We start from the raw sequence: 27,133 nt of genomic DNA, 5'->3' as shown, positions 1-27,133 counted from the left end.
TAACTTCCTTGTAAAGCAATCTTTTTCCATTACCTACTCCACCCTGACTCATTCTGACCACCTACTCCACCCTGACTCATTCTGACCACCTGCTCCACCCTAACTCATTCAGATTACCTGCCACCTGCTCTGCCCTGACTCCCGCCAATGCACTCACCGCATCACTCTCTTTAATTAGCCAATCGGAATTAGTTTAGCCTGTGCGGTCTAACCCTAGCCAACAGGAGAAAGACACAGCAGCAAGGCCATGTGCATCAGGGATAAGAACCCCTTCTCCTCCCTTGTCCAAGTGTGCGTTCACCATTGCTCCATCTATAAGGGCCCACCCTTCTATAGAAGTAACTTGCCTTGCTGAGAATTAAAAAGAAAATTTTATATTCGAGCACTATTTATTTTGTGGCACCAAAACTTTATATATAATATTTATAAAGAGAAAGAGGTTTAATGGACTCAGTTCCATGTGGCTGGGAAGGCCTCACAATCATGATGGAAGGTGAAAGGCATGTCTTACACGGCAGCAGGCAAACAGAATGAGAGCCAAGCAAAAGGGATTTCCCCTTATAAAACCAACAGATCTCTTGAGACGTATTCACTACTACAAGAACAGTATGGGGGAAACTGCCCCCATGATTCAATTATCTCTCACCAGGTCCATTCCACAACATGTGGGAATTATGGGAGCTATAAGTCAAGATGAGATTTGGGTGAGGATACCGCCAAACCACATCATTCCATGATATGCCACAAATGCCATCACATGTGTCTTTATAAGAGGGTAGCTGAGGGACATTTGCTGTGTATAGACAGATGAAGAGGAGGCAATGTGACCATGGTGACAGGGATTGTAGTGATGCAGCCACAAGTCAAATGCCGGCAGCCAGTAGGAGCCAGAAGACGCAAGGACCCAATCCTCCCCAGAGCCTCTGAAGGGAACATAGCCAGGCCAACACCTTGATTTTTCGACCCTGTGATTTCAGACGTCCAGACTTCGGAACTGTCAGAGAATACGTGTGCTGTGTTAAGTTACCAAGTTTGTGTCAATTTGTTATAGCAGCCTTAGGAAACCAAAACAAATGGAAAATAACAGACCTTGCAAAACCAACCAAAAGAAAGCTGGAATAACTATATATTCATATCTCTAGTATTGCTTCTTACCTGGGAAGCAGTCATTTGAAAGTGATAAAAGGAAAAGAAAGTACAGCTGTTTCTCTGCTCTGTTTGTCTTTTCTCCTAGAAAGTAAGGTCATGGGATCACAAAGTTATCTGTAAGCAGCTTTTTAGTGTCCATTCTTCTCCTTCTTGGGGGCCAAGAGCCAGCCTTAATAGCGGCAGAGGACACTCTTTAGTTGTGGAGACTTCATTTCTGTGTCCTAGTTATTATGGAGGAGATATCTTAAGCTCCTAACTTCAGTTGTGACTCCAGACATAGTAGCACAATGACTGGTTCTTTATTGTCCTAGAGCAGGGTCCAAGCCATAGTTTCCTGGACTAATGCTTACTTGTATAATTCTCTTGAAGCAAATAAATACACATTTTCAATAGAAAACTGCCAGGACACCTCCCAGAACCCAGGAAGGGGGCCATGAATGTGAAGGGCCCCTCACCTACAGTTCACTGGTTCACAGTCAGGGTATCTTTCTTGGGGCACAGTCTAAAACCACTCCTGTAGCCCAGCACATAAGTTTGTAAGCATCTAAGCCCTTGGATTAAATCTTTTCCTACTAAAATACCTAGAGGAATTTTCATACCAAAGCCCAACTGATATACCTTTAAAAAGCCACTTCTCCTTCTTAGGCTACCACCTCTCTTTTTTTCAGTCAAAGAACACTGCCATTTTTACATGCTAGGAACCTAAAGATTAACTATTTGGTTATGCTTTGCCTACCTGAAACAAAAGGGCTATTTATCATTTTTGTTTGTCATTTCACCTCACCTCACTACGTTCCTTTAATACAGTGTACTCCAACAACTTCTTCTGGGAATCATGTCATCAACAGGCTACATATGCCATGTTTCTAAAGGGGGAGAATTAATCTATTGTGTTTGTAATTCCTGCATGGGGGAGCTTCCTAAGATGACATTGTCAATTCTACCAACCTATGGGCTCTGTGAATGTTACTGACAATGATACAACTTGAATGCATGATCACTAAGTCACCATAGAGCGCAGTACAAACAGGATATAAAACTTAGAAATTTTGGCCAGAGTGGTCTTAATCCCATGTCTCACTAGGAAAGAATAGGGGAGTCTGGAAACACGTGACCACAATGAACAATGCCAAAAGTCACCTAAGCCTGGCTCCTTCTGTGAAGTAACTTTTTTCCCACCAAACTTCCACCATGAGTCTTTCTGAAAAACCCACGTGAATCCCTCCTATGCAATATGTTGTTTTGTAAAATAAGAGGACACATAGGCCTTATTTTCCATGAGAAAATATTTTACACTATAGCATTACAAGAACCATAAAAGGCTCATGGGAAGGCTCAATGAATACCTGTTGAATGAATAATTCTAATCAATGTAACAGTGGCCCCCACCAAGTTGCCTTATGGTCCACACAAAGCAATGATCAGTCACTCATAACTCAGACCTAAATTAAAGAATAATGGTCTGTCAGGACTAAGGATCATTTTGGAGACCACCTGAGTCCCACCATTCAATGGAACCTTGAAGCACAACTACCAGATTCCAGATGGGTGGTCACTCAGTTGATGTACAAGCTCTTCTCATCAGTCCCCCTTTGAGGAAGCTGACACTTCTTGAAGCAGCTCAATTCACTTTCACAGAATTCGACTTGTAAATGGAATGGGTGAAACAATGGATTAGTATGATGGCTCACACCAGCGATCCTTATAGGGAAGTAACGTTCTCTTTAGGAAAATCTTGAGAAGCGCCTCACCTGAGGAAGCAGGCAAGATCCTGTGCACGAGGATTGGCGAGAAATAAGACAAGAAGAGACACCACCAGCTATCTCTACATGGAAGAGACAGGGGACAGAGAAAAGGGAAGCAGGGGAGACAGGGAGATTGAGCAACTGGGTGGGGTACTAGATCCTGACCAACGAAAGTGACTGAGGAGTACTTGGAAGAGGGAAATAGAGCACTGAACTTCAAGTATTATTTTTTAATTGTGTGCTTTAAACTTCTTCATCTTTTTAGGTCTTCAGTAAATTATCTTATGTACACCAAGGCCTCATAAGTGAATTGTCTGAAACCAAACAGGAGTGAGTCTACACCTTCTGGGGAGAACATGATGCTTCCACAGGCAGAGAAACAGGCTTCTGACACACTGAGTTGGCAGAAAAATCTTTATTGATATACAGGTTGCATTTAAACCATTGCTCTCTAAGCTAAAGTCTACTTTTACTAGATCATCTCCTATTGGTAACTAATTCCTCACTTTGAATTTGCATCAAGCCAGACTGCATGACCCTGGACCAACCATCGGATGGTCTTTTATTCTTGGGCCAAGCCATCCTCTCCCCACACAGACGGTTTTGTCTCTACCACTTACTTAGAATGCTCTCCACCAAACAAGCTCACCTTTTTACATGTTTATCTTCAAGCACAACAAAGAGAACTAAACAAAATACTCTGGAAGTAGCTGGTCCATTCTGTGAGCACCAACAACATCCCAGACAACATTACATTTGTTCTGCATAACCCTGATGAAGGAATTTTAGTGGACCAACAGCAAATAGAAACTCCATGTCACTGTTCCCTTGGATGCTTCCAAATTATGACTTCTACCCTCATTCTTGGACTTGGTAGTTAGAATTTTCTTTGGGCTTATATTCAAGAAATTATACTCATCCCTCTTGAATTCAGTCTTCTTACATTGGACCTGTTTTCCAGCCAGTAGAAATCATTTAAAAAACTAATTCTAGAATCTAATAATTTTACGATTCCTTCAAAACTTGTGTCATTCATAAATTTGCAATTCATGAAGTCTCTGACTTCACTTAAGACCCTGTGGCACAAACCTAAAGAACATCCCCTCATTTTACATTCTGAATCTTAGGTAGAGTGCTGCACCTGGCTTCAATAGTTGCTTTCGATGTCATGCTGCTCTGAGCTGGCTCTAAGGGCCGGCACATCCAGGAGGCTCAGGGAACTCACTGTGCCGTCAAGCCTCAGACTTGACAGCAGTGATGCTAGTATACAAAGTCTCTGGACATCCTCAGTGATTAGCACAGTGTCTTGCATGGAGAAAATATGCCAACGGCCACCAAATTGATGCTCCACAGATGCCTCTATTTCCAGCCTCCTGGCAAATGAGCAAGGCGGATACATGAATCAAGTTGAACACTCTCTGCAGCCCAGGATAATTCCCTATTATATGTGAGGAAGCAAAGCAACTGTGTTGTGGGAAGTCAGGGACCCTGAACAGAGGGACTGGCTGAAGCCAAGGCAGAAGAACATAAATTGTGAAGATTTAACAGACATTTACTAGTTCCCCAAATTAATACTTTTATATTTTCTTATGCCTGTCTTTACTGCAATCTCTGAACATAAACTGTGAAGATTTGATGGACACTTACCAGTTCCCCAATTAATACTCTTGTGATTTCCTATGCCTGTCTTTACTTTAACCTCTTAATCCTGTCATCTTCATAAGCTGAGGATGAATGTCACCTCAGGACCCTGTGATGATTGCATTAACTGCACAAATTGTTTAAACAATATGAAATCTGGGCACCTTGAAAAAAGAACAGGATAACAGTGATGTTCAGGGAACAAGGGAGATAACCTTAAAGTCTGGCTGCCTGTGGGCCAGGCGGAACAGAGCCATATTTCTCTTCTTTCAAAAGCAAATAGGAGAAATATTGCTGAATTCTTTTTCTCAGCAAGGAACATCCCTGAGAAAGAGAATGGGTGCCTACGGGTAGGCCTCTAAAATGGCCGCTCTGGGGACATCTGTCTTTTACGGCTGTCGATAAGGGATGAAATAAGCCCCGGTCTCCAGTAGCGCTCCCAGGCTTATTAGGACCAGGAAATTCCCGCCTAATAAATTTTGGTCAGACTGGTTGTCTGCTCTCAAACCCTGTCTCCTGATAAAATGTTATCAACGACAGTGTGTGCCCGAAACTTCACTAGCAATTTTAATTTCACCTCAGTCCTGTGATCTCACCCTGCCTCCATTTGCCTTGTGATATTTTACCTTGTGAAGCATGTGATCTCTGTGACCCACACCCTATTCGTACACTCCCTCCCCTTTTGAAAATCACTAATAAAAACTTGCTGATTTTATGGCTCAGGGGGCATCATGGAACCTGCTGACATATGATGTCTCCCCCAGACACCCAGCTTTAAAATTTCTCTCTTTTGTACTCTTTCCCTTTATTTTTCAGACTGGCCAACACTTAGGGAAAATAGAAAAGGACTCACGTTGAATTATCGGGGGTGGGTTCCCCCTATACAACTGCAATTATTACCCCCAAGCCCTTTCCTTCTGCTGACTCAAAAGGCTTGTGGATTTTGACTAATTTGTTTCTTATAATCCAGGACTTTTACTTAGGGCTCTGTCATTGTTAGGTTGGATGTTTGAGAGTCTGTGATGTAGAAACTGAAGAATCAAGAGAAAGTGAAAACCAGAGAGGCAGCAGTGACGGAACAAGAGGCATCAGGCTAGCCCCTAGGGAGGAGGTGATGATGGAGTTTAGAAAAGAAAGGAGCAAAGGGGCTTGGGGCATGAGGGAAATAAATGGAAAATGGAAGGAGATTCCAGGAAATAATGCAATGGATTCTCTTTTTCCTTCATGGTAATTTAGAAACTCAAGAGAATAATTTACTTTGAAATTACCTTTTGATGGCTGGACCACATTTCCTTGGCCATGACTTCATGCTTAAACTGGTCACACACATTCTTGGCTTTTACATGTTTCCTCTTGTTGGAATGTCTACATTTCCACTTTATCACATGGTCAGACAAAAGTGTTCATATCTTTGTTTTTCCTCTTTTTAACTTTCCAAAGAGAGTTGCTGAAGATGACAGAAGAAATGGGCTTGCACTCAATAGTTACAGTGTCTTAAACTACTCAGATGAAAGGAAGATTAAACAGGTCATTCCTTCCTTGTGCCATTACATTTTAAGAGGATCAAAAATCTCTATGTCCAAAAATGTTTCCCTATTGGCCAGCCACCATGCCTCCAATTCCTACCTTTTGAATATATATTTTGGATTAAGGCATTATCTCCTAAGATAATCTTATTGGAAAAATTAGCATTTCCTGAGTTCTGCTGCCTACCAGGTACTTTACATCCATTACTTCATTTCTTCCCATGGCAACCCTGCAAGCACTCCTTTCAAGAGGCTGTACTCTTAAGAATGGTGTCTCTCAAAAAGATATGGAGTCCTAAGTCCCAGCACCTCAGAATTGAACCGTATTTGAAAATAGGATTGTTGCAGGTAAAATTACCTAAAAAGAAATAATACTGGGGTAGAATGGACCCTTAATCCAATATGACTCATGTCTTTATAAGAAGAGAAAAATTTGGACACAAAAGGAGAGGATGGGCATGCAGTGATGCAGTGACAGCATCAGAGACTGGAATTATGCATCAATAAGCCAATGAACCCAAAGATTATCTGCAAACCCTAAAAACTAAGAGAGACCAAGCATTCTCCCCCACATATTTTAGAGGGAGCATGGGCCTGGTTTTAGACTTCTAGTCCCCGGAATTGCAAGGTGATAAATTTCTCATGTTTGAGCCACACTGTTTGTGGTACTCTGGTAAGGCAGCCCCAGGAAACTCACACAACAACCAAACTCAGATGGCACTGGCTTTCAGTTGTTGCTTTGCCACTATTTAGGCAGCCTTATATAAATTACTTAAGTATAGTAAACCTCAAGTTTTTCCATCTGCAAAATGCAGGTAATGCCGTCTACTGTGACACAGATTTTCTTTTAATGAATTAAATGAAAATCTCTGTACTCTGCTTACTACAATTCCTTGCATCAAGTAATCATTTAATGAATGGTATCTTCTGCTATGATCACTCTCATGGTTATCATTTCTTCTCCTTATGAATGAAGAAACTAGGAAACAGGTTCAAAACCATTCTTAGGGATATGGCAGAGCTGGGGCTTCAAAATCAGGTCTGCCTAACTCCAAATCAAGTGTCATATTCCACCATAGCCATTAGGAGACAGATGATACTTGCTCAAGAATCTGGGGGTGTTCTAAGAAGTTGTACATCAAGAGATAACATCTGGAATATAAGGCAAGAGAAGAAATGGATTTCTAATATAGCACACAGGGTGATATCTGGGTGGGCATCTCTGTAAGGGAGTGGGAATCAGGAATGCTAAGGTCACAACTTTGTTCTACCAGCTCCAGCTGGTGCTCTCCCCTGTGTTACCCTCACTCCCCACAAGTTATGTTAACAGCTGCTATTTCTTCAAGAGGCAATGTTTCAACCTTTCATGTCACCAAGTTTCTAGAAGGCATCCAACTGCACAAAAGCCTTCTGGTTCCTTAGGAAGTCCAGCAGGCTGGCATCTTTTCATCCACGTGCACAGAGTCCCTGCCTGTGGCAGTGCCCTCGGCAGTGTGAAGAGACTCGCAGAGCTATGGGCCAGCCACACTCTCCTAAACCAAGTCACCTTCATTTCACACACAAAAGCTGTCTTGACTCCTCAGCCAGAAGCCCCAGTAATTCTGGGACAAAGATGCAAGTCGGATATGATTCAAAAACCCTTCCAAAAGCAAAAGGATTGAGTTCCATGAAAAACAGCTCATAGATTCTGCATGTATTAGATTTACTTTGAAGGAAGGATAGATTAAAAGAAGAGACTAAAGACAGGGAAATAAAAGACTACTACAGTAAGTATTCAAGACCCCTGGTTTGGTCCAACCCCCACTAAAGTTTATGCGTTTTCTATATGACTCAAAAGAACCTAATTCTGGTTCTATCACTAACAATTTGTATGTTCCCAGCCCTAGGCCCTAGACATCCAGTTAGTGACAGACCAGATCTAAGAATCAGTCTTCTACCTCCCCCATTGTGCATTCCAATTCTTCCATAGTGGAGAATTGCACACAGAAACGAGCATATGCAGCAAAAAAGAAATTTTAGAACTTGCTTCGGTAAGCATCAAATTTATAAACTTCTGGTTCCTGTTCTTCCTAATCACAGTATAGTCAATGGGATTTTTGTATTTATCTGGAGGAGGCTTTGCACTCATCAATACTGTATCCTGTTAGTTGTACTCATTGCAAAATTACATTAAAAATGGAAAAATTTAATCTCTCCCTTTAATGCCATAAATACCAGTTAATGCAATTTCTGAGGCAATTTTTAAGTGTTACATCCTATATACCTTGATGTGAAAAATACCAATAGGCTGTGAGAGTGAGAAACCAAGCAAACTGCACTACTACTTCCCCAAATGGAGTGAAGAAAGGGTGCCCAACAGATCATAAAATTCCATGAAAATATAATATGCTATGTAGATGATGACTAAATTTGCCCGTAAGTTCAAGGACAATTTAATGAAATTTGAAAACAATAGCCTTAAAAAAACTGAAAATTTGTTACTTATATTAAAAGAAAGTTAAAAGCAAAAAAAAAAACCAAACAAACAAAACAAACAAAAAAAAACACACCCTTCCCAAGATTGTCTATGATAAAGGAGGTTTAGAATTGAAGTGATAATGAAACTTTTATGACAGACTCAAGGCATCATTCTCCTTCTAGACTCAAACAGGAGTTTGCTGCCTAATAACACAAGGCAAAATCTGCTCCTTTCTCTTTTATTCTTTTCCTTTTTTCCCTCTCCCTGAGACACTTGTGTGTATAAAATGCTCTGGGTCATTTCCAGGGCTTCTTTCTCCGAGGAGACCTAGCAAGCCCTTGCGTGGATGGTGTGCACGTCTTGCACTTCTGGCAAACTCTGTCCTAAAATCCGAGATTCCTTACACATCTTACAGAGCCCAGTCCGATGCATCAAGGTGTGGAGACCATAATAAACCAGACATATCTAAAAGTCCCTGCTGGGATGGAGAGGTAGGACCTGGATCAATGAATCCAGGAGTCATGAGGCCCAGCTGGGAAAGAAGGATGACAGGAGGCAAGTCCAAACTTCACACTTGGCTGATACAGTGACAAAGATGACAGGAAGCACTTGAATGGAGCCTTTTTTGAGGCTAAGAGAGTAATATGAAAATAATGCATGCTGAAGTACTATAGATAGAAAAGAGTCACAGACCCAGAAGTCTGGAGGCTCAATTCAGAGCACCTATTTTCTCACCTATATCTCATGAGGTCAGGCAACCTCCTTACCTGTTCATGATTGAGTTTCCTAACCTAAAAGGAGGAGGAGGGAAAGCCTATACCCATTGCAAGAGGTTGTTAGACAATCACCTTATTCAACAGCTTACTCAATGGTGATTTGCAGATTCTGATTCTCTGTCACTTGACTTATAGGGAATTTGAGATGGAATGAAATACTGGGTTGAATAAAAATCCAATAAGGAAACTCGACACTCAAATTTATATCTTCTGGGGGTATGAAGAGAGGCATTTTCACAGTTGTGATTAATTAGGAGTCACAGGAGGAAGGGAGACAGAAAAGACAGAGAACAATAGGAAGATGAAGAAGTAAAATCCAAGATTCCACACACATCTCACAGAACCCAGTCTGATGCACTAAGGTGTGGAGACAAATGAGTCATTTTCTCTGTCCTCAAAACATTGATAGCCTAGCAGTAGATCAAATGCACTCTTAAGAATAATACAATAAGATAAAAGTGAAAGTATGGCCAAAGGTTTGAGGAGACGCAGATAGGGAGCAACGGGTTCTTCCTGGAGGTGGAGATAGCAGTAGAAATTTAAATATAGGGAAAATGGCATTTCTGCTAGGACTTGAAGGATATGTCGGTGCACATGAGGGGAGAAAGAGGAAGAAAGGCATGCTACGGTAGGCAGAAGCATCTCACCAACCACATACCCATGCCTGAATCTCTAGAACTTGCAAATGTCACCCAACTTGTCAAAAGGGGTGTTGCAAATTTTTTAAGGCTATAGATCTTTAAATAGAGATATTATTTTAGTTTACCTTGGATAGCCTAATTTAGCCATAAAAGCCCCTAAAAGCAGAGAGCTTTTCTTTGGCTTGACTCCATGAGAGAAAGGAGAAGTTAGACAGATTTGAAGCCAGAGAGGGGCTCAAGCTGACATTTTTGGGTGACTAGGGTAGGGGGGCACGAAAAGCATGAGAAAGAATGTGGGCAGCATCTGGGAGCAAAAGCCGACCTCCAGCTGAAAGCCGACAAGAAAATGAAGATCTCAGCCCTGCAACTGTAAGAGGCAGAATTTGACCAACCACCTGGATGAACTTGGAAGCGATTTATTCCCAGAGTCTCCAGAAATAAATGGACACTTTCCAATGCCTCAATTTTAGCCTTGTGAGTCTCTAAACTGAGGACCCAGTTGTGGTATGGTGTATCTAGACTTCTGATCTACAGAACTGTGAGATAACAAGTTTGTATAATTTTAAGCATTAAATTTATGGCAATTTGTTACAACAGCAATGCAAAAACTAATACACATTGATATGGTTTGGCTGAGTCCCCACTCAAACCTTGAATTGCATTTCCCATAATCCCCATGTATCATGGTAGGGACCCAGTGGGAGGTAACTGAATCATGAGGGTGGTTTTTCCCATGCTGTTCTCATGATAGTGGATAAATATCATGAGATCTTATGATTTTATAAAAGGGGAGTTCCCCTGCAATACAAAGACTTGGAACCAACCTAAATGTCCAACAACCATAGACTGGATTAAGAAAATGTGGCACATATACACCATGGAATACTATGCAGCCATAAAAAATGATGAGTTCATGTCCTTTGTAGAGACATGGATGAAGCTGGAAACCATCATTCTCAGAAAACTATCGCAAGGACAAAAAACCAAACACTGCATGTTCTCACTCATAGGTGGGAAATGAACAATGAGAACACGTGGACACAGGAAGGGGAACATCACACACCACGGACTGTTGTGGGGTGGGGGAAGTGGGGAGGGACAGCATTAGGAGATATACCTAATGCTAAATGACGAGTTAATGGGTGCGGCACACCAACATGGCACGTGTATACATATGTAACAAACCTGCACGTTGCGCACATGTACCCTAAAACTTAAAGTATAATAATAATAAAATTAAAAATAAATAAATAAATATATAGATGATTGCAAAAATAAATTTAAAAGGAGGATAAAAAAAAGGGGGAGTTCCCCTGCATAAGCTCTCTTGCCTGCTGCCATGTAAGACATGACTTTGTTCCTCCTTTACCTTCTGCCATGATTGTGAGGCTTCCCAAGCCATGTGGAACTGTGACTCAATTAAACCTTTTTCCTTTATAAATTACCCAGTCTCAGGAATGTCTTTATTAGCAGCATGAGAACAGACTAATACATGTGTGCCTTGCAAAAGGAATAGAAGAGCAAATGCATGGGGTCATGAGAAAGTGTGGTATGGCTCCATAGAGGGGATCTGGGGAACTACTGTGAATAAGACAAGAAAAGTGAGCAGCAGCTTATAAAATCTATATAAAATGAAGCTGTACCATAATCAAAAGAGAGGCTTAGGAGGCTTTTGAGCAAAGGAATGACTAACATGATTTGGGAAATTTGCTAGAAAATTTATAAATTCCTAAACTCACCAGAACTCATAATTAACAAAAGCCTCCTTGCCTTCGAATAAATCATAGTACTTTGCATTTTTATTCAAATGGTGTTGTCATGGTCTGAATATCCAGAAAAGTTCTCTGTGGGATCTGATTTTAGAGCCAGTTTTAGAACTCCAGTAGTTTACATACATAAACACCAAAGCTTGGAATTTTTTATCACTTCCTAGAATGACCTTGCTTAGCTGATCAAATACTTCCTCACCACTAAATTCAAAGGGCATTCTTTGAAGCTCTAACTTGGTTTCTCAGGGATATTCATTAGTACTGATCAGTCCCTTTTTTTTTATTTTTGAGATGGAGTCTCACTCTGTCACCAGGCTGGAGTGCAATGGCACGATCTTGGCTCACTGCAACCTCTGCCTCTCGAGTTCAAGCGATTCTCCTGCCTCAGCCTCCCAAGTAGCTGAGGTTACAGGCACGTACCACCACACCCAGCTTATCTTTGTATTTTTAGTAGAGACAGGGTTTTACCATGTTGGCCAGGATGGTCTCAATCTCTTGACTTCATGATCTGCCCACCCCAGCCTCCCAAAGTGCTGGGATTACAGGTGTTAGCCACCACTCCCAGCCTCAGTCACTTATTTTTAAAATAATCTTTTAATTTAGTTGCTATGATATAGAAATCTCATGGAGTTCTTTCTACTTCACTGGCTGATATTTCTCATTTTAAAAATAAATTCATTTTTCTCTACCCAGAAAATAAATGTAAGATTTCACCAAGGCCTGGTCTAAGGGGCTCTGCTCTTCTCACTCTTATATACTGTATTCCTTAATTATCATACTTATTATCAGCTATTTGCATATGATTTATAAATGTCTCTCTTCAGTCGAGAACTTGGATATTAATATATCCAAATACATTTGTCATATTTCTTCTTGGATCTCTCCAAGGCATCTCAAATCCAACCTCTCCAAAACCAAACTAATCAAAGTAATGCCTAGACTTGGTCTTCCTTCAGTGTTCTCTCTCCCTGTGAATGGTTCCATCACCTTTAATCCAGAGCCCCAGCATCATTCTTGGCCTTTTCCACTCTACTTAATGCCTGGAGCTATACTTTAAGGGCAGTTAAGTATGGAGAGATATATTCAGAGAGATGTGGCAAAAATGATTCATGAGCAGATCACTTGATGAACAACTAAAAGATTAGTGGATGTGTTTCTTAGAGAACAGATTAAAGGGGATGCCACCGAAGGATGGAGCTGTACTGAATTCTCTTGTTTAGGATCTTAAATAGTAGAATTAGGATGAATTAATTGAAGCCACAGGAGAGCAAAAGGAAAGATTGCTGATTACTATATGTGGGGATGGAGACCATTGTCCTGCAAGGGAGCCAACTCTCAATTATGGACTGTGTTCAAGCTTGTCAGAAGGACACTTAATTACTTCAAATAGACATTTAGAGAATATTTAATAATTACTGAGTATGTAACAGTCCATCAGAGAGGTATGAATGTACAGGATGAGGCTTTGGGCTGGAAGAGCCTCTAGATCCCTCCTAAAACTGAGTTTCTGTAATTCTGTATCCCTATTATTAGGTTCAAATGCCAAAATACAAGTATTGTTATTTAACTTTTTCCAACAGTGGCCATGTAGTCTCTTTAGAAGTGGTTTGTTGTACTTTTCTTCCACTACCATATGTGACTTGAAAACAAGAGGAGAAGAGGAATAAGAAAGAATGTACGAGCTCTGAGGTACCTCTGAGCCTTCTTAATGCTGGGAAAGCATTATGTTTTCCCAGCCACTCCCAACACTAGGGGACATAAAAGATCCAGATTTTATAGGCTGTGAACCAGACCCTAGAAAGGAATCTATCTGCAAAGCTGCTCCATTTGAGTAATTCCAGTTTCTCTTCTCTTCACAGTTGGGTATATTTGGGATGCACTGGGACCATCAGTCCATGTTCCTAGATTTCCTCCTGAGGTTGGTATTTCAGTCAATTTGTCTTTTCATGGGACAACTCCATTCAATTTTTTTAGGTTCTAGACTCTCTTTCAAGGCACATGGGCTCCTAAATATAATTTTTCACTAAGTATGTCTTGGTTTGGTTTCCCTCAGAGCCAGATCCTCAGGAAATAATAAGAGACCTAACAGTTTGGTTAGGAGGGAATCTCATGAAACACCAGTAGTAAAGGGAGAGGTGAAACAAACAAGAGCAGCCAGAAAACAGAGGGTGTTGTCAAGAAGCTTACCACTGGGAGTTAATGGAGCATAATCTCTTTTGCGATCTCTGAGAACTACATAGATTTGTACCTCAAAATTATCCCACCAGAGGCAAGGGAGTCTCTGCTACTTATTTATTGAGAGCTTCTCTTAGGACGCATTAATTTTCTACGGCGTCAGTCTGCCATGTGCAGATGCAGAATGGGCTTGCCCAGTAGAAAAAAATTCTTTATGCAGAGAAGCAGATGCTGACATATGAATTTGAAGTTAGGCAGAAAACACTATTGTATTAGTCAGGGTACTCTAGAGGGACAGAACTAATAGGATAGATGTACATAAGAAGGAGAGTTTATTAGGAGAACTGACCCACATGATCACAAGGTGACGTCCCACAATAGGCCGTCTGCAAGCTGAGGAGCAAGGAAGCCAGTCCGAGTCCCAAAACCTCAAAAATAGGGAAGCCGACAGTGCAGCCTTCAGTCTGTGGCTGAAGGCCTGAGAGCCCCAGCAAACCACTGGTGTGAGTCCAAGTGTCCAAAAGCTGAAGAACTTGCAGTCTGATGTTTGAGGGCAGGAAGCATCCAGCATGGGAGAAAGATGATGGCCAGATGACTCAGTGAGTCTGCTCTTTCACGTTCTTCTGCCTACTTTATTCTAGCCATGCTGGCAGGTGATTACATGGTGACCACTCGTATTGAGGGTGGGTCTGCCTCTCCCAGTCCACTGACTCAAATGTTAATCTCCTTTGGCAACACCCTCACAGACACACCCAAGAACAATACTTTGCATCCTTCAGTCCAATCAAGTTGACACTCAATATTAACCATCACAACTATGATACCAGGGCCCAGAGAACATGGGTCAAGCACCAATCCCTTCTGCTCCTGGGTACTACATTTACAGTTAACACTCTTTCCTGACAGTGCCTTAGCTTATTTACAGATGTCAATCAGTGATGTAACTGTATATGTTCTACTACTACAAATAATATCCTACTTTATAATATATGAACTCAGAAATCCATACTGATTAACTATCCTGTCAACATCATAGAAATTGAAGGCAATACAATAACCACAGACAGTGAAATTTAAAAACAAGAAAATTGGAGAGAGGACTTTAAAAATTGGAGTTTCTCCTGCAAATTCATCTCCATTACACCTACCCTTTGTGGTGCCTGTTCACAGCTTTAAAATATTAAAATTCTCACTTGTATTCACCTGTATACAAGCTATTTAAACTCTGGCTCTTGTGGTAAGTGTTTACAGGATCAGATTTTTAGAGACTCACTTGTTTTGGATTTATATATACAAATGGTGGAGTACAACAACAGAAATTCATATGGAGACAAACAGGATTCTCCAATGAATGACCCCAGGTCCTTTCTCTGAGATTCTTGGCAACAAGCTCTTTGGCATGTTTGCTACCCTACCTTAACTAGAGGGGCCACGGCCACATTCAACTTCTCATGGGATTGCAGCCCCTCAGGCAACCATCTTGCTTTAATGGGTCTCCCTGCTGCAGAACACTTTGGCCCAGGTTTCCTGGTGCTTTGTAGCTAGTGTCTCCTAGCACTCACTTACACTTCTGCCACCTAAGCTGAGGCTGCTTGGAGTTCAAACAATTTTGTCTCTGGCCCTGTGAGAAAAGGGAAAGCAACAAAGAGTAGGTCCTTCTGCTTTTGCACAGCCACTTGACTCACCCAGCTGCTCTCCAGCCCAACCACCCATCTACTCTGAAGGATGCTGAGGGACCAGAAAGCCCATGCTAACTATCTGCCTTCTGCCCACAAAGCCAACTGGCACCAGGTGACTCTCCTGGTGTTCGTTCCAAGTCATTTCACAACATAATGAAGAACAAAATTTCATGATTAAAACCTCAGCTGAATTTACAATAAATTACATTAAGAAAACAGACAAAGTTCAAAATCAATTAGTAGGGAAGGCAAGAACATCTAAATGAAGCTGAACCTCCATCTATTGTTCTAACATATACCCTGTTTAGGAGGCAGTGATACAACAAGAAAGGATAAATCACAATGAAGATCCTTCAATTGGACTCCTGCAAACAATGTGAGTGTGAAATGTCTTCACAGTTGCTTTTCCATTGTAAGGAGTGCACTGAATCATTTTTGGGAATTCGGACTGAGCCCAGATTTGTCTTTGACAACAGGAAAAAACTTACAGCCAAAATGGTGTTGTGCATGGTTGCCACCAATGGGGAAGGACAAATGACCACATCTGCCACGGTGTTTTCCCTACATTATAATGCCCCCGAACCAAATGGAAAGCATTTAGTGTGGGGTTTTTGGTTTTGTTTTCCTCTTTAAATACTTCCCTCCACAAGTAGCTGGCTGTCCTAAACAAAATACAGTAACCAGTCAGGATAAGTAAAAAGACTAGAAGGGACAATACATTCAACACCTACCTACCAAGCATGTGGTCTTTGCCAGGCACTGTGGATGGGACAATACCAGAGGTGTCTTGCCTACTCCTGAGAAGCTCAGAGTGTGATGGCGGAGGTGGGGAAGGGAAAGATTGTCATCCATAAATAGAAAGTGAAGACAGCAAAGATTTATAAAGGGCCTTTTCCTTAGCAGTTGCTAGGTGCTTAAATATATATTACATCAGGTTTAATTCTCACAACAGGCCTGCAGGCAAGTCATAGGACACCCATTTCACAGATAAAAAATTAGAGCCAAGAAAAGCAAAGCTTACATTTGGAAAATAAATTTTAACCAACTGTGGTAAACACTGTAACAGAAGTATAACAGACGTATACATACATACCTAGACAGACTTCCCCCAGGGGAGTCTGAAAAACTTTCAAGATGGAGTAGGAGATGGTAGTGCCTTGGTGAGAAGACATGGATTAGCTGGAAAAGCAGGACCTGCATTCAGGGAAGAGGGAATGGCATGTGCAAAGCCACGGAGTTATGAGAGGACATGGTACATTTTAGGAACAACAAAAAATTCAATGACATTTTTTAGGCATCTGATGGAGAAATAAGCTGCAGCTACATTGTAGAGGGGCACATGTGCACAGCTGGAGAAATGAGAGGTTCTCCGATAGTGGGGATGCTAAAGATTTGTAATCAGGAGTGTGACAAGCTGAAGTAAGCCATCAGGGTACCTTGTGGCTTATGCAGGGCTTATATAGCAGAAATGTCAACTACGGGAGAAAATATCAACCATCTAGGAGTGAAGGAAGATGCTCTTCTGAATTTGAAATTAACCTCCACATGATACTATCATTGAATATCTGTAATATGCTGGGCTTTGGTGCATATGTAGAGACCTTTTTCTCCTGATGTTGTGATCTTGTAACCCCCTAAAGAGATTTTACTACAGCTAGATAGCAGAGGTTTCACTTTTTGAAATCCTCCACTTTAAGGATGTAAGAAATGGTTGGAGATATGAGATGAAAGGGTTCAGATGTTTGGGCTGCTATCTTATCTCTGCAGGTGTATCACACCTGACATAGTCCCCTGCATAAGACGATATTTGACAAAATAACTATTACTAGGCCAACCTACACCAATTTAGACCTTTCATGGAATAGTCTATGTAAATTAATAAAAACACCAAATTTTGAAGACAGCACCACTGTACTCTCAAAATCAGATTTTTCTCAAAGTGAGTGCCATGGGATACTAGCCCTAGAGATTCTCTGCAAAATGATGATGAAGCCAATGATGAGAAGGAACATAAGGGTTGCTTCAATTATTGCTATGTAATAAATTATGCCCAAACTCAGTATCTTTAAATATCAACTTATTTATCACATCTCACAATCGTGGAGGTCTGTTCAGGCAGGACCAGTTGGGTGATACCTTTTAGTTTCACTAATACAGGTGGTACCTTGATGGGAATGGCTAGAAGGCTGGGTTGGTCCAGGCTATTCTCCATCTCCAATAGTCTTAAAAAACTATTGTGTATAATTGAAGTTTATAACATAATGTTATGTATATATACACACACATAGTAAAATGGTTACTAGAGTGAAACAGATTTATCATCTTACATAGTTACTGATTTTTTTGCAACAAGAATATTTTTTAAAAAGCTCAAATTCACAGAGAATGAAATAGTGGTTACTACGGGTAGAGGGAAGGCAGAGGAAATGGGGAGATATAGGTTAAAAGATATAAAATAGCAGATATGTAGGAGAGTTAATCAAATTGTATTGTACCAGGGCTTTCTGTTGCCTAAGTAGATTTTAGCTGCTCTTGGCCAAGTGACATTTTCACATGGTGACTAAGAATGACAATAAACCAAGGTGAAAACTGTAGTTTCTTTATGGCTACATCCAAAACTGCCATAGTGTCACTCTTCTACTTTGTCAAAGAACATACAAGCCAGCCCAGATTGAAGGGGTGGGAGGATAGCCACCACCTGTTGATGGAAGATTCACATGCATGTTTAAGAGAGGGTGGATGGATGGCCATTTTAGAGTCTAGCTAGCATGATGGGAGCAACGGTGATGATATTGTCATTCCAGGGTAGAGGTCAGTTTGACAAACTTTTTCAAAGAAAGGCCACACAGTACATATTTTAGGTTTTATTGACCATATACAGTCTGTTATATATTCTTTGTTTAACTAAACTGATTAGATAATAAAGTTATTTTGTTCAGCTCACAGACTAAACAAAAACAGACATCAGACTGGATTTGGCCCACACACTACAGTTTGCCAGTCCCCATCCTAGGGATTTTTATTGTCTAATAAACTTGTGAGGCCATACACTTTCTTCCTAGAGCATCATAGCACACGTTAACGTAGAAAAGACTCTTAAAGGTACTAAGAAATGTGTTTAGTACCATATATCTTAACAAGTTATCTTAATTTTTTCCCATCTAAAGTCTATTTTAACCAGCCTTTGAGAAAACATGTCTTTGTAGCATATGAAATTAGACTGTGACAACAAAGAAATAGATTTAGGAGCTAGTTAATGATTTTACTTCATTAACAGATTTTAAAAATGGACCTCTATAAAATGTGAGCTAGATAAAGACAACATGTTATCTAAAGTATCTTGAAATATTTTGTACTTCTCAGTAGGTTAAACCCCCCTTTAGAGTGATATTTTAAGCCTATATGCATTTTAAGAATGCCTGCTGTCCTAATTATAAAACTGTATTCCAGCATATGCTCCTGATCTCACAGATTGAAAAAGAAATTCAAATAAAATAGCCACTGGTAGCATATTAGCATAGCACGTCATCGTCAAAGGAGGGTAGGGCTTGGATGTAGGGCCTCTGGATTATGGTCAAAATGTTATCACTTGATGGCTGTGGAATTAAAGTGACTGAGTTTCTCCTGCCCTCAGTTCCTTCTGTTTTGAAAACGTGGACTCATTTACTTCCTATACTGCTGTGAGGAGTGGAGTAAAATGACATTCCACATGTGGAAACATTTCACAAACTGCAAAGTCCTATGTAAAGGTAAACAATCAGCATTCTACAGAAACAGCACTGTAAGACAGGTCTCTTATGTGAGGTGGTTTCTACCTTAATATATTTTATTTCCATTATGGGTAGTAAGAAGTAAGTAGGATTGGGCAGTGTATTGAGTCAGACTGCCTGGGTTGGAATCCTGTCTTACTGTCTGGGTGAATTTGGGCAAGGTTCTTTAGCCCATCTGCACCTGGACTGTCTCATATGTAAAAGGACAAGAATCCTACCTACCTCATGGGATTGTGAAAAGGATCAAGTAGGTAGGAATATAAAGTACTTCAGCCCCCAGTCTACTAGAGGGTAAGCAGACAGCAAATGTAATTATTATCATTATTAAAATTAATCATGATTAATGGCCCCACTATAGGAATGTGATCATCAACTTTAGATTCTAAGATTGATTTTCCAATTCTGACCAAATTATTCTCCAGGAATACGGTAAGGAATGCCAATAAAAATAATATCACCAGTTAATACTTACATAGTATTTACTATATTCCTAGTCGCTAGTTCAGGAGATTTACATATATTAGATTGTTTATTTTTATAATATTCCTATAAGGTAGGTACTCTTACCCCACTGGAGCACAGAAATGCTAAGTCATTTGCCTGAGGTCAGAGAGTAAGCAGTGGAATGCCTATGTCAACTCTGGAAATCAGCTTCCAAAGCAAAATGCAGGTCCTCAACCATTATACTATCTCAAGTCTGGAAGAAGAAAGATTGGGAAGAGAAGGTGAGAGAGTCATGTATCCCAGAGAAGAGACACACTGTCAGACATATGTAGCCAGCAGAAAAGGGCTTAATCAGACCCAGTATTTAATGTACTTGCCAAGGATAAGCCATGCCATGAGATTTTATGCTCAACGCACAGAAAACAAATAATATAATATTTGGACCTAGTATCACTGACAATGAGTTTCTTGGAACACATAAAGCTCTAGATTTAATATCTTTTAAACATTTTCTCAACCTCTGAAAAATCAATAGAAGCCAATGCAGCAGAATTTGGGATTAAAACAAAATATGGCAGGACCCACTTGGGATACTAGGTAAGCAGGTATGTTTCAGCTAGGGACTTTGTGCATTGAGGGTAGCCTACTTCGTTTCCCAAAGTGGCATTTCTTTTATATAGGTATTATATATATTATATATATATTATATATATTCTATAATATATATATATATATATATAGACACACACACACACGCACACACACACATACACATTCTTTGAGACAGGGTCTCATCCTGTCTCCCAGACTGGAGCGCAGTGGTGCGATCGTAGCTCACCACAGCCTTAAACTCCTGGGCTCAAGTCATTCTCCCGCCTCAACCTCCTAAGTAGCTCGGACTACAGGTGTGCACCACCACACCTGGCTCCCAAACTGGCATTTCTTAGCAACTCAATATGCATACTAAAACCTCCCATTAGCTCCCATTATAGACCCCACATGGATAAATTCAACATAAGCCAGAGGAATACAGAATTAGGAAGCTGAATCTGCCAGGGATGCCTAAATGAAAGCATTTATTGATTCAATAAGTATTTTCTGAGTGTCTGCTATCAGCCAGACACTGTTTTAGGCACTGGAAGTTTATCAGCAAACAAGCTAGAGACTATCCTTAATACCTTTATATCCTTATAGAGCAAGTCAGGCAAAAAAAAAAAAAAATAATCTCAAATAATGAAAAGGAAGTAGAGAACTATATATAGGTGGTGATACAATGAGGTGAGGCCTTTTGAAAAGATAGTTGTGGCCGGACGCGGCATCTCACACCTGTAATCCCAGCACTTTGGGAGGCCAAGGCAGGTGGATCACCTGAGGTCAGGAGTTAGAGACCAGCTGGCCAACATGGTGAAACCCTGTCTCTACTAAAAATACAAAAATTAGCCAGGCGTGGTGGCAGGGGCCTGTAATCCCAGCTACTTGGGAGGCTGAGGCAGGAGAATCACTTGAAGCCAGGAGGCAGAGGTTGCAGTGAGCCAAAATCACACCACTGCACTCCAGCCTGAGCAACAGAGTGAGACTGTTTCAAAAAAAAAAAAAAAAAACAAAAAGTGTGTATATCTATATATAGATATACACACACACTTGTATATGCATGCAGATGCATGTGTGAGTAATGTGTATGTGCAAATACATAACACATGATACAGATGAATGGAACATTTTGTGAGCTGAATATACCTGTGTGCTTTTACCTTCCCTCTTTCAACCTAGGAGCATTCACACGGCAATAGAAACTTACGTCTTGCTATATTCCATTCTCACAACTTAGTACGTATAAGAACTACCTTTACAGCATTTAAAAAATATAGCTCCCCAGGCCCCCTCCCTAGAAATTCTAATTCAGTAAATCTGGAGTAGGGCCCAGGAATCTGCAATTTAACCAGGGCTCCTAGTAATTTAGAAGCAGCTGCTCTCTAATAAATTAAGAAACAATGTTTTAACTTTCCTCAGATTTTGGATTATTCACTTTTTTGCCCCCACCCAATAAGTACCGTCTGACTGTGTCTAATTTACATTCCCAATCTATACTATGTAGTCCTTTTTCCTAAAGATGGTCAAGTGAATGTGGACCAGGTGATAAGAAAAAATAGAAATGGATGCCCAGAGTGGGAAATAAAAACTTCATGACAATATGTGAAATTCCTCAGCTGCTTATTCAAGTAAGAAACTGTTAACTTGCCTGCTGCCAAGAGGACCATAACCCAGGGGTGCAGGACTTCAAATATGTCATTGCTAAAAGCATTTGTTTTTTGAGACAGAGTCTTGCTCTGTCACCCAGGATGGAGTGCAGCAGCACGATCTTGGCTCACTGCAACCTCTGCCTCCCAGGTTCAAGCGATCCTCCTGCCTCAGCCTCCTGAATAGCTGGGATTACAGATGCACACCACAACACCTGGCTGACCTTTTGTATTTTTAGTAGAGACAGGGTTTCACTATGTTGGCTAGACTGGTATTGAACTCCTGACCTCGTGATCTGCCCACCTCAGACTCCCAAAATGCTGGGATTACAGGCATGAGCCACTGTGCCCAGCCTAAAACATTCTTTATAGTGTTTCTCAGCACTGGCCTCACATTGAAATACACACATATATATATGTAAATACCTATATATATGTAAATACCTATATATATGTAAATACATATATATGTAAATACCTATATATATGTAAATACATATATATGTAAATACCTATATATATGTAAATACATATATATGTATATATATATGTAAATACATATATATGTATATATATATGTAAATACATATATATGTATATATATATGTAAATACATATATATGTATATATATGTAAATACATATATATGTATATATATATGTAAATACATATATATGTATATATATATGTAAATACATATATATGTATATATATATGTAAATACATATATATGTAAAGCATTCCTATATGATGGTGGAGTAACATAAAGATGGAAATTCCCTGAATTAAAAGATCAAGCTAGAAATTTTAAAAGCAACACAGAACACCTGCTTGAATGAGGTAATTAGCACCAGCTACATACAAGCATACAGCTACTGAGGCAACTCAGGCCTCAGGGCTCAAATTCCCTCTTGGCAATCAGTTATTTCGTTGGGCAGCAGTCAAGGCTCAGGTGCCCTGCAAAAAGCCTATGATAACAAAATCCACTTAGTTGGTAGTATGATAATTTCATTAACTTAACAACCACCATAAAACATAATTTACTTTTAAAAGTAAATATGCCAATGTGATGTGATTATCCTGCAGAGACCAATTCTTGTTATTTGGTTTTAAAATGTCACTTTATTTTGTTCAAAGGAGAAAAAAATGTCACATTATAATTCATTATATTACTACAATAAGACATGGTCCATACAATTAGCCATATTCATCAGGGATTGTGCAGAAATACAGGAAACAAATTTTGGAGGCTGATGAACTTTAATTTGGATCCCATCTCCATGATGTTTGTAACCTGGGGGCAAGTTTCTCTTTGCTTCTCTATCTCCTCATTAGTAACATGGCATAGTAATGCTGACTCCACAGGCTGATGCCAGAAACGACTAAGAGCAGGAGTCAGATCTTTTTTCCATAAACAGCCAGGCAGTAGATATTTCAGGCTTTGTGGGCCAGTCTCCACTGCAACTACACAACCCTGCCATGGTAGCACAAAATCAGCAAAGGACAATGCACAAACACATGAACATGGCCATGTGCCACTGGAAGATTCATTTACTGAAATGGGACACAGACATTGTTTTCTGCCCCCTGACCTACAGAATATATATTAAGCACTTAACATAATCTGGCCAACTGTAAACTCAGTAAATGGGAACTACCACTGCTATTGTGCCCCATAAGAATGCTAATAGTGGCGACAGTGATCACACCACCATTGTTGTTACCGCCATCATCATCAAAGCTGGGAACCAAGGATGTGAAATCTTGTCGTACTTCTGACCTTTACTGTGATCTTTGGTCAAGTTATGATGTTGTCTAGATATTTGCCCCAATGAATCTCATGTTGAAATGTGATTCCCCAATGTTAAAGGTGGGACCTGGTGGGAAGTATTTAGGTTATGGCGGGTGGATCCTTCATAAATAAATAGCTTGGTGCCCTCCCCATGGTAACGAGTGAGTTCTTGCTCTGTGAGTTCAGGTGACAGCTGGTTGTTTAAAGCAGCCTGGCACCTTCCACTCTCCTTTTTCCTTCCATTCTCACCATGTGACATGTCTGCTCTTCTCTAGCTTTCTGTCATGACTGTAAGCTTCCTGAGACCTCATCAAAAGCACATGCCAGCATCATGCTTCCTGGGTAGCCTGCAGAACCCTGAGCCAGGTAAACCACTTTTCTTTATAAATTATCCAGTCAGGTAATTTATAGCAATGCAGAACAAACTAATAAACTAACAGGGAAAGTTACTTTCCCTCTCTGGACATTGTCTTCAAAAAGATGAAGTCACCAGAGCACCTTCAGCAATCCTTCCTGGGCCATGAACATCTTCTATAATCAAGCAATCTATTAGAGATTCGCTAAAATTTGCAGCGCTTTCAAATTAACTTACTTTCCCTCTTTCTATGAGCAATGGCAAATAATCTGTATGGTTAAGAGATATTTTTCGGACGTTAAGACTTTTTTTCTCAAGAGAATAAGCACCTGCCAAAATATTTTCAGGAACAAATTCCCTCGAGTCCTCTGAAGTTATTTGGAGTTTGACTGTAGCTGTCAAAATGGATAGACTTCAACACACCCAAGGACTTGATTTTCATCATAGGTTTTAACACAGACCTTAAAGCTGAGTAAAAACAAAGGCATCTTCTCAAGAAGATTAGGTGAGGTATATTCAAAGAAAATTTAAAAGACACCCACCCACTACCACTAACAAGTAAAAGATGGAGTTAAAAACTGTTGAGCTACAGCAAGGAAGAGAGCTTAAATTTCTCCCAAGCACAAACACTGAGGCATTATTCCTAGGAAGTTTTTTTAACTAAAATTCTGAAAAAGAATACAATGTGTACAAGATAGTGAGTCTCAAAGTCTGCGCCTCTGACTAGCCTCATCAGTATCATTTAAATAATTTTCTAGAAATGCAGAATCTCAGGTTCTCACCCCAGGGCAACTGCATCAGAATGGAGGTGAGAAGCCCAGGCATCTGTGTTGTGACAAGCCCTCCAGGACATCCTGAGGCATACTAAAGTTTGAGAAATGCTGATTTAAGTGACAAAAGTGTCCCTGAACGTGGCCCCTGTGCAATCAGGCAGAGTTTTATCATCGACAATTCTTTTCCTGTGCATCCTCCTCCTCCCTTCTTTTGGTAGTCATGGCAAAATTTCTTTTGGCTAACCATCCTTCCTCCACTACAAACGATTTAGGAGAGTTTATCCATCAAAGCTCTGCCTTCATATGTAACCCAAGGCCTCTCTCTTCCTTTGGGAATTTGAATTTTGAGCAGAGACACAAGGGAACAAGAAAGCTGGGGTGGATTCAACATCTGGATCCCAAATAGTGTGTCTTTAATTCTTGCTTACCAAACCTTGAGAGCTTCCAGAATCCTGCCCTTTCCAAGCTGTAGTGATGATCCAGCTTTTCTGTCCATCATATGAGCTACCCAGTACCCTTCCATAATAAAGCCTTTTTTTTTTTTCCCCTGAAAACTGCCAGTGTCAGTTGCTGCTCCTTAGAACCAAAGGATACTTACCAAAGATATTTTAATTGGACGAAAGGACCAAGTACCTGAACAGTGAAGGCTGTTGCTAAGCTGTCCAATAAGACCAACCTGCACGAGGAACATCCATGCATTGACCAAAATAAACCCCACCGTGGCACAGAGGCCAGAAGCAATTCTGAGCGACATGCAGGGATGGAGGCCAAAGCAGCTGGTAGAGGGCTGAGCCCAGGAAAAGCACTGTGAGGAGGGCTCTCACAAGATCCCCCACTAGGCACTGGTGAGGGGATGGGGCTCCCCCAGTGGCATCACTAAGGTAAACTGAGATGTATCTATGTTAGATGTTTCCATGTTAGTCATTTAAGACTCATTTTAACCACCCAGTGGGTTCACTTTGCCCACTGCCTAGACAGAGCTGATTTATCAACACAGCGGAATTGCAATGGAGAAAGAGTAATTCACACAGAACCGGCTGTGCAGGAGACCGGAGTTTTATTATTACTCAAATCAGTCTTCTGAGTATTCGGGGATCAGAGTTTTTAAAGACACATTGGTGGGTAGGGGCTTGGGAAGGGGAGAGTACTGATTGGTCAGGCTGGAGATGGAATCATAGAGGGGGTCCAAGTGAGTTTTTCTTGCTATCTTCTGTTTCTGGGTGGGATGGCGTAACTGATTGAGCCAGATTACTGGTCTGGGTGGTGTCAGCTGATCCATTGAGTGCAGGGTCTGCAAAATATCTCAAGCACTGATCTTAGGTTTTACAATAGTGATGTTATCCCCAGGAGCAATTTGGGAAGGTTCAGACACTTGGAGCCAGAGGCTCCATGACCCCTAAACTGTAATTTCTAATCTTGTAGTTAATTTGTTAGTCCTGCAAAGGCAGACACGTCCCCAGGCAAGATGGGGGTCTTTTCAGGAAAGGACTGTTACCAATTTTCTTTCAGAGTCAAACCATAAACGGATTTCCTTCCCAAAGTTAGTTTGGCCTATATCCAGTAATAAATGAGGACAGTTTAAAGTTAGAAGCAAAATGGAGTTGGTTAGGTCTGATTTCTTTCACTGTCATAACTTCCTCAGTTATAATTTTGCAAAGGTGGTTTCAATATTATATGGCCTGTTGCTGGATATCCAGTCCAAACTGAATGAAATGATGAAGGATGTTATTTGTTCACATAACCAAAACCATGAAGCCCAGAGGCTGGGCAGGATTCAGGTTGATGTGAGGTTTCTGATGGTTTAGGAATCATGGCTCAATCTCCCTAACATTCTTTTGGTGCTTTCCTCCCCGCTTCTCAGTCTGGGCTCTCTCAGCAGCTCCTGGGGCTAAACCCTTTGATATGCACATACATGGGAAGAGAGAATGTTTCTCTAATCTCCTCAAACAGAACTTCACACTGAAGGGTCAAGAGCTGACTCTATTGAGATAATCATGTGGTTTTTGTCTTTGGTTCTGTTTATATGCTGGATTAGGTTTATTGATTTGTGTATGTTGAACCAGCCTTGCATCCCAGGGATGAAGCCGACTTGATCATGGTGGATAAGCTTTTTGATGTGCTGCTGGATTTGGTTTGACAGTATTTTATTGAGGATTTTTGCATCGATGTTCATCAGGGATATTGGTCTAAAATTTTCTTTTTT

The 27,133-nt window shown here is 40.6% G+C and overlaps 1 long non-coding RNA gene across 2 annotated transcripts in view; it reads right to left on the bottom strand.

Annotated features, from left to right (window-relative positions):
* LOC129471619 (uncharacterized) overlaps positions 1-27,133 on the bottom strand; it is a 273,569-nt gene that overhangs the window by 146,813 nt on the left and 99,623 nt on the right. Inside the window, exons 3-4 of one of the 2 annotated variants that reach the window (XR_010118651.1) lie at positions 19,897-20,026; positions 16,696-16,753 (exon numbers count right to left, since the gene is read on the bottom strand). This is a non-coding gene — a long non-coding RNA (uncharacterized lncRNA). Of the gene's footprint in view, positions 1-16,695; positions 16,754-19,896; positions 20,027-27,133 lie in introns of those variants that run through there. The other variant, XR_010118650.1, reaches the window with a different exon arrangement.

Source organism: Symphalangus syndactylus, chromosome 21 (assembly GCF_028878055.3).
Source record: "Symphalangus syndactylus isolate Jambi chromosome 21, NHGRI_mSymSyn1-v2.1_pri, whole genome shotgun sequence".
NCBI classification, from domain to species: domain Eukaryota; kingdom Metazoa; phylum Chordata; class Mammalia; order Primates; family Hylobatidae; genus Symphalangus; species Symphalangus syndactylus.
The sequence above is the reverse complement of the archived record's forward strand: the minus strand, read 5'-3'. Positions and strand labels throughout refer to the sequence as shown.